An 11562-nucleotide genomic window follows, 5' to 3' on the forward strand; every position below is an offset into this window, starting at 1 on the left:
TAACCATCGTCGCCGCCTCGCCCCTGTCCCCGTCGTCGCCATCCCCGTCATCGCCGCGCCCGTCGCCGTCCCCGTCGCCGCCCCCCGTTGCCTCTCGCCTCGCCGGTGAGCACACACACACACACATACATTTTTTTAGTTTTTTAGTTATAGAAATAGTTATAATAATGTTAGAAATTTTTCTTTTTTAGTTATAGAAATACTTAGTTATATAGCATTGTTAGAAATGTTATAGAAAAGTTAGAATTGTTAGAAATTTTTCTGTTTTTTAGTTATAGAAAAGTTAGAAATTTTTCTTTTTTTAGTTATAGAAATATTAGAAATGTTATAAAAATGTTAGTTATATATATAGAAATGTTATAATTTTTTTTTTCTGTTTTTTAGTTATAGAAATATTAGAAATGTTAGTTATATAGCATTGTTAGAAATGTTATCGGAATGTTAGTTATATAGAAATGTTAGAAATTTTAGTTATCAAAATCCAATCATTAAAAAATGTTACTTTTTGCGGGCATATAGCTAGTATTTCTTCTCGACGATGCCCGGCCCGCATCCTCGCCGTCGACCCGTCCGCGACGACGTCCGGCTGACCCATGTCTGGGACTGGGCTTCGCCGGGCTGGCACTAGGAGGTGCTACCTGGAGGGGTGCGCCGCTTGATGAGGAATCCGACCCCGGTCGTCGACCCTGATCTCGTTTGGTGGCATTCGCGTGGGCCAGTTTCGGTGCGGAGGGAGCCGACCCCGCCAGAGGTGGTACGTCGTCGTGTCAGGGAGGAGGACGAGCACGTCCATCGCTACATGGTTGCGTTAGAGGGCGGCAGGTTCTCCAATACCTGCAGTTTCTTCAGGGATCTCACTTTAGCTATGATCCTGTGAGGGTTCCTTCTCTTTGGGTGTCCACCGCCCGCGCCGCACGATCCGACAATGTATTCGAGATTATATCTATTATTCGAGACGATGTATTCGAGATTATATCTATTATTCGAGATGATGTATTCGAGATTATATCTATTATTCGAGACGACGTATTCGAGATTATACTCGATGATGCTTATTATGTACTATGATTGATTTAGTTTTTCCTTATTAATTGATTGCATCCATGCATTGTAATTTGAATATATTTCTTTTGGATTAGTTAAACAAAACCTATGGCGGACAATACCGGCAGAGAGGGAGAAGAGGCCCTGTTCAATATCATACGCAGTCCTCGCGGGCCAGATGATGATCAGAATGAAGAAGATTATGACGGCTCCGAATATGGGAGGGTGACTCGATCGCGATGACCGAATTGATGAAGTCATGAACTATGAACATGACGAAGAAAATGTTGATCTTGAAACAACAAAGACCGGCGAGGTATATATATTTATATAAGCAGGCATCTGGTGATCATCACACGTTTTAAATGACTTGAAGATATATTAACGAATCGATATTTCTTCTTTCAGCCATCCAGATCGAGCAAATCTTCAGCCAACAGGATGAAACGAGGCCCGAACAAAAAGTTGAAGGAGGGCATAAAGTACAATATCGAGGCAATCAGACCTAATGGCGAACCATTCGCGCCTAAGAAGATTGCGGACAAGTTCGTTCATTAGTGCGGAGTTCTTGTGAAGGACCAACTCCCGATCTCCCTTCAAGAATGGAGAGAGCCAGCAAAGCCACGTCCAGGAGTTACTTTTGTCGACGACAGACAAAAACATTTGCTTTGGGAAACGCTCATGGAACATTTCACCCTACCAGATCATTTCATAGATGCAGATGTGGAGAAAGTCAAGGACGCTGCTCTTAGGAAGATGGCGGTTGCATTCAAGAACCACAAGATTCGTGAATGGGCCAAGTACGTCAACGGAGGAAGGAAGACTCCAGTATTCGAGGGAACACTAGAGAACCAAAGTGCTCATTGGGACGATTTCGTGAAATTCAAGGATTCCGAATTATCTAAGGAACGGTCGAGAATAAACAAGGCCAATGCCGCAAAAAAGGATAAGCTCCATAAGCTGGGGCCAGGTGGCTATGCGGTGGGAATGCCTAAGTGGGATAAGTCTGAGAAAGAGATGTTGGATGCAGGTGTCACTCCAGAAACATTGAGCTGGCCCCCCAGGTGCAGGACTTGGTTCTATCCGCATGGGGGGAGTTGGACCCGAAGACAGGCAAAGTTTCGAAGAAGGCATCTCTGGACGGAGCCGAAGATAAGCTACTTGTTGCAATAGAAGAGGCTCGATCCGGGTTGTTCGAGCCCAACAGAGAGAACGACGAGCTTACGTGTGCCCTGGGAAATCCTGAACACCCGGGAAGAACACGAGGCATGGACGCTATTCCATGGTATGAGGGGTTTTCGGACTGGAACGCCAACTACAGAACCCGTGCGAGAAAAAAGATTGCGGAGGAGAAGAAGAGGAAGATGGAGGAGGAGCAGAGGAAGCTAGACTATGAACGCCTTCAAGGCCTAGAATCAGCGCACGCGGACTTGGCAATCAAATTCCAGCGGCAGCAGGAGCAGATCGACTCACTTAGCCAGCAAAGGGGGTCTCAGCAGCTAGCGGATGATCCACCAATAGATAGCACCATCCCATCCATGCCGAGAAGCAGCATGGGTTCCGCCCCGGGCGACGCATTGCTGGATAGCTACCCAATGGATGACATCATGGAGAACACTAACTGCGAACTACACTTCAAAATGAAGAACATATCCATGAAGGTGGCGGACGCCCTTGCTTTTACAAATCCCCCCGAGGCAACCTTCCATTGCAACCTGATTCCAGCGGGCTATGCTCGTGTCTTGGTTGATGAGGTGGTGGACCAATATTCGGGGCTAGAGCTTGACATTCCTGGAGGTGACGATGAGCACACACTAGGAGAGGCCAACCATCGTATCATCCTATGGAGAAATGATTTCATCATCTTTCGAAGGCCACCGACACCGCGTCATCCGACTCCTCGTCGTAGTCCGCCACCGAGTTAGCAGACTCCCGCTCCTCCAAGTCCACCAACGCGTTAGGCCACTCCTCCTCCAAGTCCGGCACAGCTTCAGGCCACTCCTCCTCCAAGTCCGGCAAAGCTCAGGCCACTCCTCCTCCAAGTCCAGCACAGCTTCAGGCCACTCCTCCTCCAAGTACGGCATAGCTTCAGTCCACTCCTCCTCCTCCAACTCAGCCACATCAGCCGTCTTCGCCGCCTCAGCAATCACGGAAGAGAGCCGCCTCAGCTATGGTGCGTAGCGGTACAAGTCGAGGTAGTACTGCAGGTACAGGCGGAGGCAAGCAATTTCAATATGGTCCAAGCCTCGCGCCTCTTCTGCAGAGGCCTTACGACAAGTCCGAGGAGGAAACCGTAGCCATATCGAAGGCCGAGGTGGAAGCCCATTTTGCACTGAAACCGCCACCGCCGCCAAGGGAGAAATTGCATGTGGAAAAGATTGACCACTTCATTTGTATGGCTAGACCACCAGCTCCCAAGCCTGTAGACACAGACTATGAGCGCCACCTCAGGAAGTTAAATCAAGCACGTCTATAGAAAGAGGCGAGCTCGAGATCGAGCAAATCAGCTGGCAAAAGGAGCGGTAAAACCGTTCCCCAGCTGGGAGAACAGGCGGCGCAATCAATCCCCCCGCTTGTTGTGCCAACAACACATGAGAGTAGGTGAAAGTGCGTTATATCCACTAGAGGGGGGGGTGAATAGGCGATTTTTATGAAAGTCTTCAAAACATGGAAGTTATGAAGACAAACGATAGAAATAAACCTATTACCCTGTAGCGGAAGGTAGACTACACTAGGCAAGCCATAGTCAAGTATTCAATAGAGTGAAAGCACAATGACTAATAGCAGCAATGTAGTAAGGATCAGGTAGGAAGATATTGTGAAGCCACACAGAACACGCAGTCACTCAGTGAAGACAAAAGATAGTGCGAACATACAATGACTTCACAAGGAGTAATAGTAAGTAAAGGGAAGGGAAGATGAAACCAGTGACTCGCTGAAGACAATGATTTGTTGGACCAGTTCTAGTTGTTGTGACAACTGTACGTCTGGTTAGGGCGGCTAGGTATTTAAACCTTAGGACACACAGTCCCGGACACCCAGTCCTGAACACGCAGCTCAGGACACCCAGTCCTCACCGTATTCCCCTTGAGCTAAGGTCACACAAACCTCGCCCAATCACTCTGGTAAGTCTTCAAGGTAGACTCCCAAACCTTCACAGACTTCGTTCACCGGCAATCCACAATGTCTCTTGGATGCTCAGAACGCGATGCCTAACCGGCTGGAGGATGCACAGTCCTCAAGTGTAATAAGTCTTCAGATCACACAGACAAGAAGACTTAAGTGATGCCTAATTCTCTTTGGCTCTGGGTGGTTAGGGCTTTATCCTCGCAAGGAATTCTCTCTCAAAGGCTTCGAGGTGGGTTGCTCTCAAACGACAAAAGCCGTACTCTGAATCTGAGCAGCCAACCGTTTATGGTTGTAGGGGGTGGGCTATTTATAGCCACTTGGCAACCCGACCTGATTTGTCCGAAATGACCCTGGGTCACTAAGGAACTGACACATGCTCCAACGGTCAGATTTCAAACTCACACAACAACTTTACTTGGGCTACAAGCAAAGCTGACTTGTCCGACTCTGGACAAGATTCGCTCTCAAAGTCTTCACTCGAAGACATAGGTTTTGTTTAAGCATCACTTCAGTCATTCTGACTGGTTCTCTTGGACCCCACTTAACAGTATGGTGGTTCCTATGACTCAACACGGAAGAAAGAGAACGACGAAAGATCTAAGTCTTCGAGCTCCATAGGCTTCATGTGGTGTCTTCTCTTGTCATAGTCTTCAATGTGAATATCTTCATATACCACCTTTGACTTCAATGTCTTCATACATTTTTAGGGGTCATCTCTGGTAGGAAAACCGAATCAATGAGGGACTTCTACCTGTGTTATCCTGCAATTCTCACAAACACATTAGTCCCTCAACTAGGTTTGTCATCAATACTCCAAAACCAACTAGGGGTGGCACTAGATGCACTTACAATCTCCCCCTTTTTGGTAATTGATGACAAACTAGTTGAAGTTTTCAACGGGGAATATAATCTGTGAAATTGTAAAGGATAAGGAATTGTCTTCATAAGTTGCAAGGGCTCCCCCTGAAGATGTGCATATAAGTAATTTGCTTTTGGAATGCAAATGCACATGGCAGGTTGTACTTGTGGAGATCCACTTCAACTTATGATGACAATCCACTATGCATGTGAAAGTATATGAAGATAATGACATGCATAATGGAAAATGGACGTCTGCAGAATGATCTAAGTGCGGAATTTATCATCGCAACACAAGGTGGGAAATAAGTAGCAGACGACCATCGAGTTTAAGTGTTACAACTCAAGGAACCAAATGTAGCAAAGCGAGAGTTGTAAGCACGAAGCAAAATATAAAGCACCCGCCCATATGGACCCGCTTGAAGACTATCAACCTCATATGCTTCTCCCCCTTTTGTCAGTAAGGACCAAAAAGGTTTGAAGACATAGAGTATCTACTCGTTCCCATGAGGAGTAGGTGAAGCAGCAGGGTCGTTGGTGGTGTTTGGCGGTGCTGAAGAGCTTGGAGCAGAGTCGAAGCGTGCTGAAGGAGTAGGTGAAGCAGCAGGGTCATCTTCATCCTCGATTACTCTGGCATTCACAGTTGCAGCAGAGGAAGAGAAATCAAAGTCTTCAAGGGATGGAGTTCGTCGCAGCACTACCCTTCGAGGAGGTGTGGAGTCAAACTTGAATCACTCAGTGAAGCCATCCTCTTGAAGATCATCTTCAGAACACATCAGTGTTAGCCCTTTCCATGTGCGGCGAGAGGTTTCATGGGCAACAAAAGCATTCTTGGTGGCAAGATTGCGAATGTGATTAACATCCACCAAGAGGCTTTGCATCTGACGCTTCAGCCAGTCATGATGCCTATCCTGTTTCTGATGAAGAGCCACAAGAAGCTCTCGGTCGTTGAGAACACGAGTGCGCTTCTTGGGTCGTGGAGTAGTTGTACTGTCAGTGGCTTCAGTGAGAGCAGGATGCGGTGCACGTGTAGTGCCAGCCAAAGGATACACACGAGTTATGGCTTCAACGCCTTCAACGTTCTGAGTGAAACTTTGATGCTCTGCATTCTGAAGACTGAGAGATTCCTTGGCAGGCTCAGGATAGATGGCTTCAATAGACATATCCACATCAGGCAAAAAGATCCGATGGTTGCAGGCCGAGGGCTGATATGAGATAGCGGAGTGAAGTTTGATCAGCCGCATCACCCAAGGGGTGTAGAACTTCAAACCAAACAGATCAGAGCCAGATGCAGCAAGTTGGCGAATGAAGAAATCCTGTGTATTGAAGCATTTTCCATGAAGAATGTAGAAGACCAAAGTCTTCATTGCACCTTCCAGCTTGGCATGGGGAGAATGTCCTTTGATTGGCCAGAGAGTTCGCCTTATGATGTGATAAATGGTTCTTGGCAGATACTCAAGGTCTTCAACGAAGAACTCCGTGGGATAAGCAGCATCTTGGGGCAATGGCTTCATCATACTGAGCATCTGACTCATATTAGGTTCAGTCTTCTGAAAGATGCTCTCAATAGCTTCACTATGAAGCTGATAGCCGTGCTCGTAGAGATCGCCAGGAGTGGGCAAACCAATGAGCTCAATGATGTCAAAGGCTTTGGCTTCGTGATGAACGTTTCCTGTCATCCACTCCAGGACCCAAGTCTTCGGATCTCTGCTATACCCGCGGATGTGAAGTGTGGCATAGAATTGGAGCAGCAACTCTTCATTCCAATGCTCTTGGTCACTGACGAACGGCAGCAGTCCAACCTCTTTGAAGCAATCCAGAGCTTCTTCTAGACAGGGCAGACCAGCTATTGCTTCAATGTCAAGGCGCTTGTGTGGGAAGATGCAACCTTGGTTGTAAAGAACGCATGAGTAATAGCTTCGCTGCGGATAACTCCAGAACCGATCAGATTATATTCTTTCCCTGGAGTAGGGGTTCCTGGAGCTGTTAAAGAATGTGTTGTCTGCTCTAAAGCCATTGATATTGAAGGAGCCAGGTGCTGATGCAGGACCTGGGAACCTTGGCAATCTTGGGAGTGGCTTCTGTACCTGAGGCCTGTGCTCAACATGATAGTCGAACTGGGGACCGGCAGCAGACTCAGGAACAGAAGTGGCGGGATCAGTGGCTTCGCTGACTTCTAGTGCTTTTGTTGGTGAGGGCTCCATATTTGCTTCAGCCATGACAGCGTCAGTGGCTTCAGTGGTGTTGGTGGTGGCAGCCGCAAGATTTTCAATCACGTTCTCCTCGAGAACTGCTTCTTGGTGGGACAGGGGAGTAGCAGCTTGTGGTGCTTCTTCTTCATCGGCTGATGCAGCCAGAATGTCTTCAGCAGTCTTAGCTTCAGACACAGAGACTTGAGGCCTTGGACCTTTGCGAAGCCTGCGCAACGCGAGCGACGCCTGTGGAGTTTGTTTTGGCTGGGCCTCAGAGTCTTCTTCCTCTTGTGGGCGATCCGCCCACGAAGCATCCTGTGCAATTGGCGTCAGTGGACGACCAATGCTGATGACTTCGCTGTGCGTTAGCACAGGCGATGATACATGTTGGTGTTCTAGTTGAAGAAGGGCTGCATCATCTTCAACATGGTCATGATGACCAATGTCTTCAGCAGCGATGGGATCAGCTGCTAGAAAGTCTTCAGCTTCATGAGCCTCTTTGAAAGCAGGCTCATGGACAGTCAGTTGACGTTCTTGTGGATCGGGGTCAGGGTGAATCATGGAAAAGGGTTCAACAATCAAGGGCTCTGTGTGAGCAGCCCGTTCCTTCTTGGTCTTTCTTTTCTTCTTGGTGGGGGCAGTAGCAGAGGCTTCAGGATGTTTTCTCTTCCATGCTTCAGCCTCAGCAGTCCTGGTCTTCTTCAGTTCTGAAGCGGTTGACCTGGCCTCTGGCTTCGGGCCAGTCATGCTAGTTGGGAAGACAAGGGGATCTGCCTCCTGCCTTGGTGCTTCAGGTTCAGCCATAGCGGGCTTCTTCTGCTTCTTGGCAGCCATCCTGGGGTCGATGCTAGGACGCCCAAGGGCCTTGCGCTTCTCAGCCTCATTGTAGGCTTGCACACACCTATCAGCCAGGACCTTCATGCACTCACGAGAACCCTGAGCTTCTACACGTTTCTTTAGAAAGGCTTCCTTGAGCTCGTGCAGCATAATCTTGAAATTCTTCACGTCTTGCACGCTGAGCTTGGCCTGAGATTTCTCAAAGTCAATCTTCTGCTTCAGTTCAACAATGCGTTGGGCGATAGCTAACTCTGAAGCAATGGCGCCATGGAAGGCGACACTGAGGCCAATGGGTAGTTGGAGATCGTCGAAGCTGATGTTTGGCATGTCAAACCATTCATCAATGAAGTTGTGAATGACTGTTACATCAAAGAGAGGCAGATCATTGAAGATTTTTGCTTCTTCTTTGCTCTTGATGAGTTGCTCAAGAGCGTCATCTACAAGATCTTCATCACTTGACAGATCAATGGCATCATTGCGCAGAATGGCAGCAGCTGTTAGCTCTTGGCCGGTGTGTGGCAAAGGCATCTTGACCTTCTGGGGCTTGGAGATGCGTGATAAATCTTCGGACTGCACACTGTCTTCAGGAGGTGCAGTTGCCAGTGGCTTCGCCCGTGAGATTTTTGGTGAAGGGGAAGGCTTTGAAGCTTTAGGCTTCTTCAACATCTTTAGCTTCGGCGCTGCAGGCGCTTCATCTGATTCAGCGTTAGCTGCAGGCTCATTCACTGCAGTCCCTTGAACCAAGATATGGGTGATGAGGCCTTCAAGGTTGTAGAATGGACCGACGACATTGGGTTCTGCATCTCGTGTGCCATCAGCCCTTGGAGCTGAGGGACCAGGGTTGAAGTCTAGTCTCAATGTCTTCTTGTTTTGCTTCACTGAGTTCTGGGCAAACTGGAAGTTGTGCTTGAACAGAATGTCGTCACGACACCATAGTAGTGACGATGGGTGTGCATCAACAGGCTGTGGCCCATGGACTATGCAGGGATAGAAGCCTTGTTTAATGGCTTCATCTCTGGATCTGGGTTGAAGATTCTTGTATAGGATTTCTCCCCATGGTCTCTTGATGGCATTTTTCTCAGCATATTCCTGGGTTACAAATCGGTATTTGAACCATTGTTCTGCCCAATATCTTCGAATCCATTGGATTCGGGTCTTGCACTGATTGTAATCCTCTTCAGGATCTATCTTGTACAGTTCTGAGAGGTCATCTGGCAGATCTCTAGATGTTTATCCACGATGCTTTCTGCCACCCTTCCTTGCTGATTTCTCTGAAGCCATGAACTTTAAACTGAAAGGCTTCAACACATTCAAAGGCTTCAAAGATTTTCGCTTGCTGGACAAACAGGAAGTTGCTTCGGGAGAATTTATATGATGCTGTAAGAATTCTGCAAATGAATGCAGACTATGAGAAGCAAGGGATTCTCCCACGGACATGTACCTGTGACAGCATTAAGGTGCAAGGAAGGGGAAGAGGTCATATGCATTCTCAGAAGATTTTGAATATAAATCAGTTTAGAAGACATTGACCTCATCGTGCGAAGACATTCACTCATAGATAAGGAGTTGGTTCCAGATTTGTACGAATCCAGAGATCAGTACAAGTGAGGAATCTAACTACTTTGTGAAGCATAAGTGAATATACTAGGCATGTTATGAGATGCAGTATGAGAGAGATCTAACTTGTGTGAATAGAAACTGCTTGTGGTAGAAAGTGACAAAGCCATAGGATCAACGGTGTCGTAAAAAGGAAGTTTTATTTACCACACTAAGAACTGCTAGACGGAGTGGAAGATGAGGCCGAGCAGTTCGATCTTCCGTGCCCTAACTTGGCGACGGAGGACACCTACAGCGACGGCGGAGAGGACGATGTCCGCGGTTGGCGTGAAGACGGTGTCGGAGAGGTTGCGGCAGCGAAGCGCTTCGTCGCCGGCGTCGTCGAGGGCTAGCGGTGGCGCTAGGGTTCGTGCGAGAGTGGAAGAAGAGATAATGACCGCCGTGAAGTGTGTATTTATAGGTACAGGGGCGGCACTGCGTTATTACACAGGTGCCTCTGGCGATTCGCATCTGAGGAACACGTGGCCATCATGCAGAATTTTGGGGTTTGTTCCACGTCCCACGCACGCCTAGATTGTCGGGTGGTCGTTCCTACTTCTCCGGGTTTCATGTGGAGGAATGAGCATTGAAAGTGGACTTAAGGTTTGTCTTTGTATCTTCTGCTGACAAGGACGTAGAGAAGACATTCGACAGTTTCAATAGAATGCATATGATTTGGAGAGATAGAGTTTGAGATAGATAGCATAGAGAGGTTAGGGTCCGATCACATTCACTTAGTTCAAAAGATTCAACAAGAAGACATAGCTATAAGTGAATGTTGTAGAGGACAGAACACTAGTATATATATATAATCAACATAGTGAAGATAATCATGAAGACATGTTGAGATTGAAGCCAAACCAAATGTGAAGACATAGCAAGGTAACGCCATGAGTGAAACACTTCAAAATAGAACATTTGGTGGTGGCGTTACCCACCGTATAGGAAGTATTAGACCCAAACACGACGCACAATTATTGTGGCGCTCTGAAGTCAAATTCCACATTAATGTATTAACACTTAGAATGTATGTCTTCATTGATTGAAGATATACTTTACTTCGTGTGTTGCACATCTAAGTCATCAATATGCATAAGGGTTAGGATGTGTGCCTGATCACAGGACATTTGAGGATTCCAGGATATTTAGCTCACACCGTAACTTGCAAAATCTCTTCTCATCCAAGGGCTTGGTGAAGATATCTACCAATTGCTCTTCAGTGTTGACGTGTATGATATCAATATCTTCCTTCACAACATGATCTTTGAGAAAACGATGACGAATTTCAATGTGCTTTGTCTTCGAGTGCTGAACTGGGTTGTTGGCAATCTTGATGGCGCTTTCGTTGTCGCAGTAGAGTGGCACTTGCTTCAGATGAATGCCATAGTCCTTGAGCATTTGCTTCATCCACAGAAGCTAAGCGCAGCAAGATCCAGCAGCAATGTATTCAGATTCAGCAGTGGAGAGAGATACACAGTTCTACTTCTTTGAAGACCAACATACAAGTGATCGTCCCAGAAAGTGACATGTGCCTGATGTAGACTTGCGATCAACTTTGTCACCAGCGTAATCAGCATCCGAGAATCCAACCAGATCAAACTCTGAGCCCTTTGGATACCATAATCCTAGAGTTGGGGTGTGAGCCAAATATCGAAGAATTCGCTTCACAGCTAAGTGATGCGACTCCTTTGGTGCCGCTTGGAATCGAGCACACATGCAAACACTAAGCATAATATCTGGCCTAGATGCACATAGATAAAGTAAAGAACCAATCATGGAGCGGTATACCTTTTGGTTGAACTCTTTACCATTGTCGTCAGGACCCAGATGATGCTTGGCTGGCATTAGCGTCGTGAAGCCTTTGCAGTCTTGCATACCAAACTTCTTCAGGCAATCTTTGAGATAC

The sequence above is a fragment of the Triticum dicoccoides genome, chromosome 7A (assembly GCF_002162155.2).
Source record: "Triticum dicoccoides isolate Atlit2015 ecotype Zavitan chromosome 7A, WEW_v2.0, whole genome shotgun sequence".
In the NCBI taxonomy this organism is placed as follows: domain Eukaryota; kingdom Viridiplantae; phylum Streptophyta; class Magnoliopsida; order Poales; family Poaceae; genus Triticum; species Triticum dicoccoides.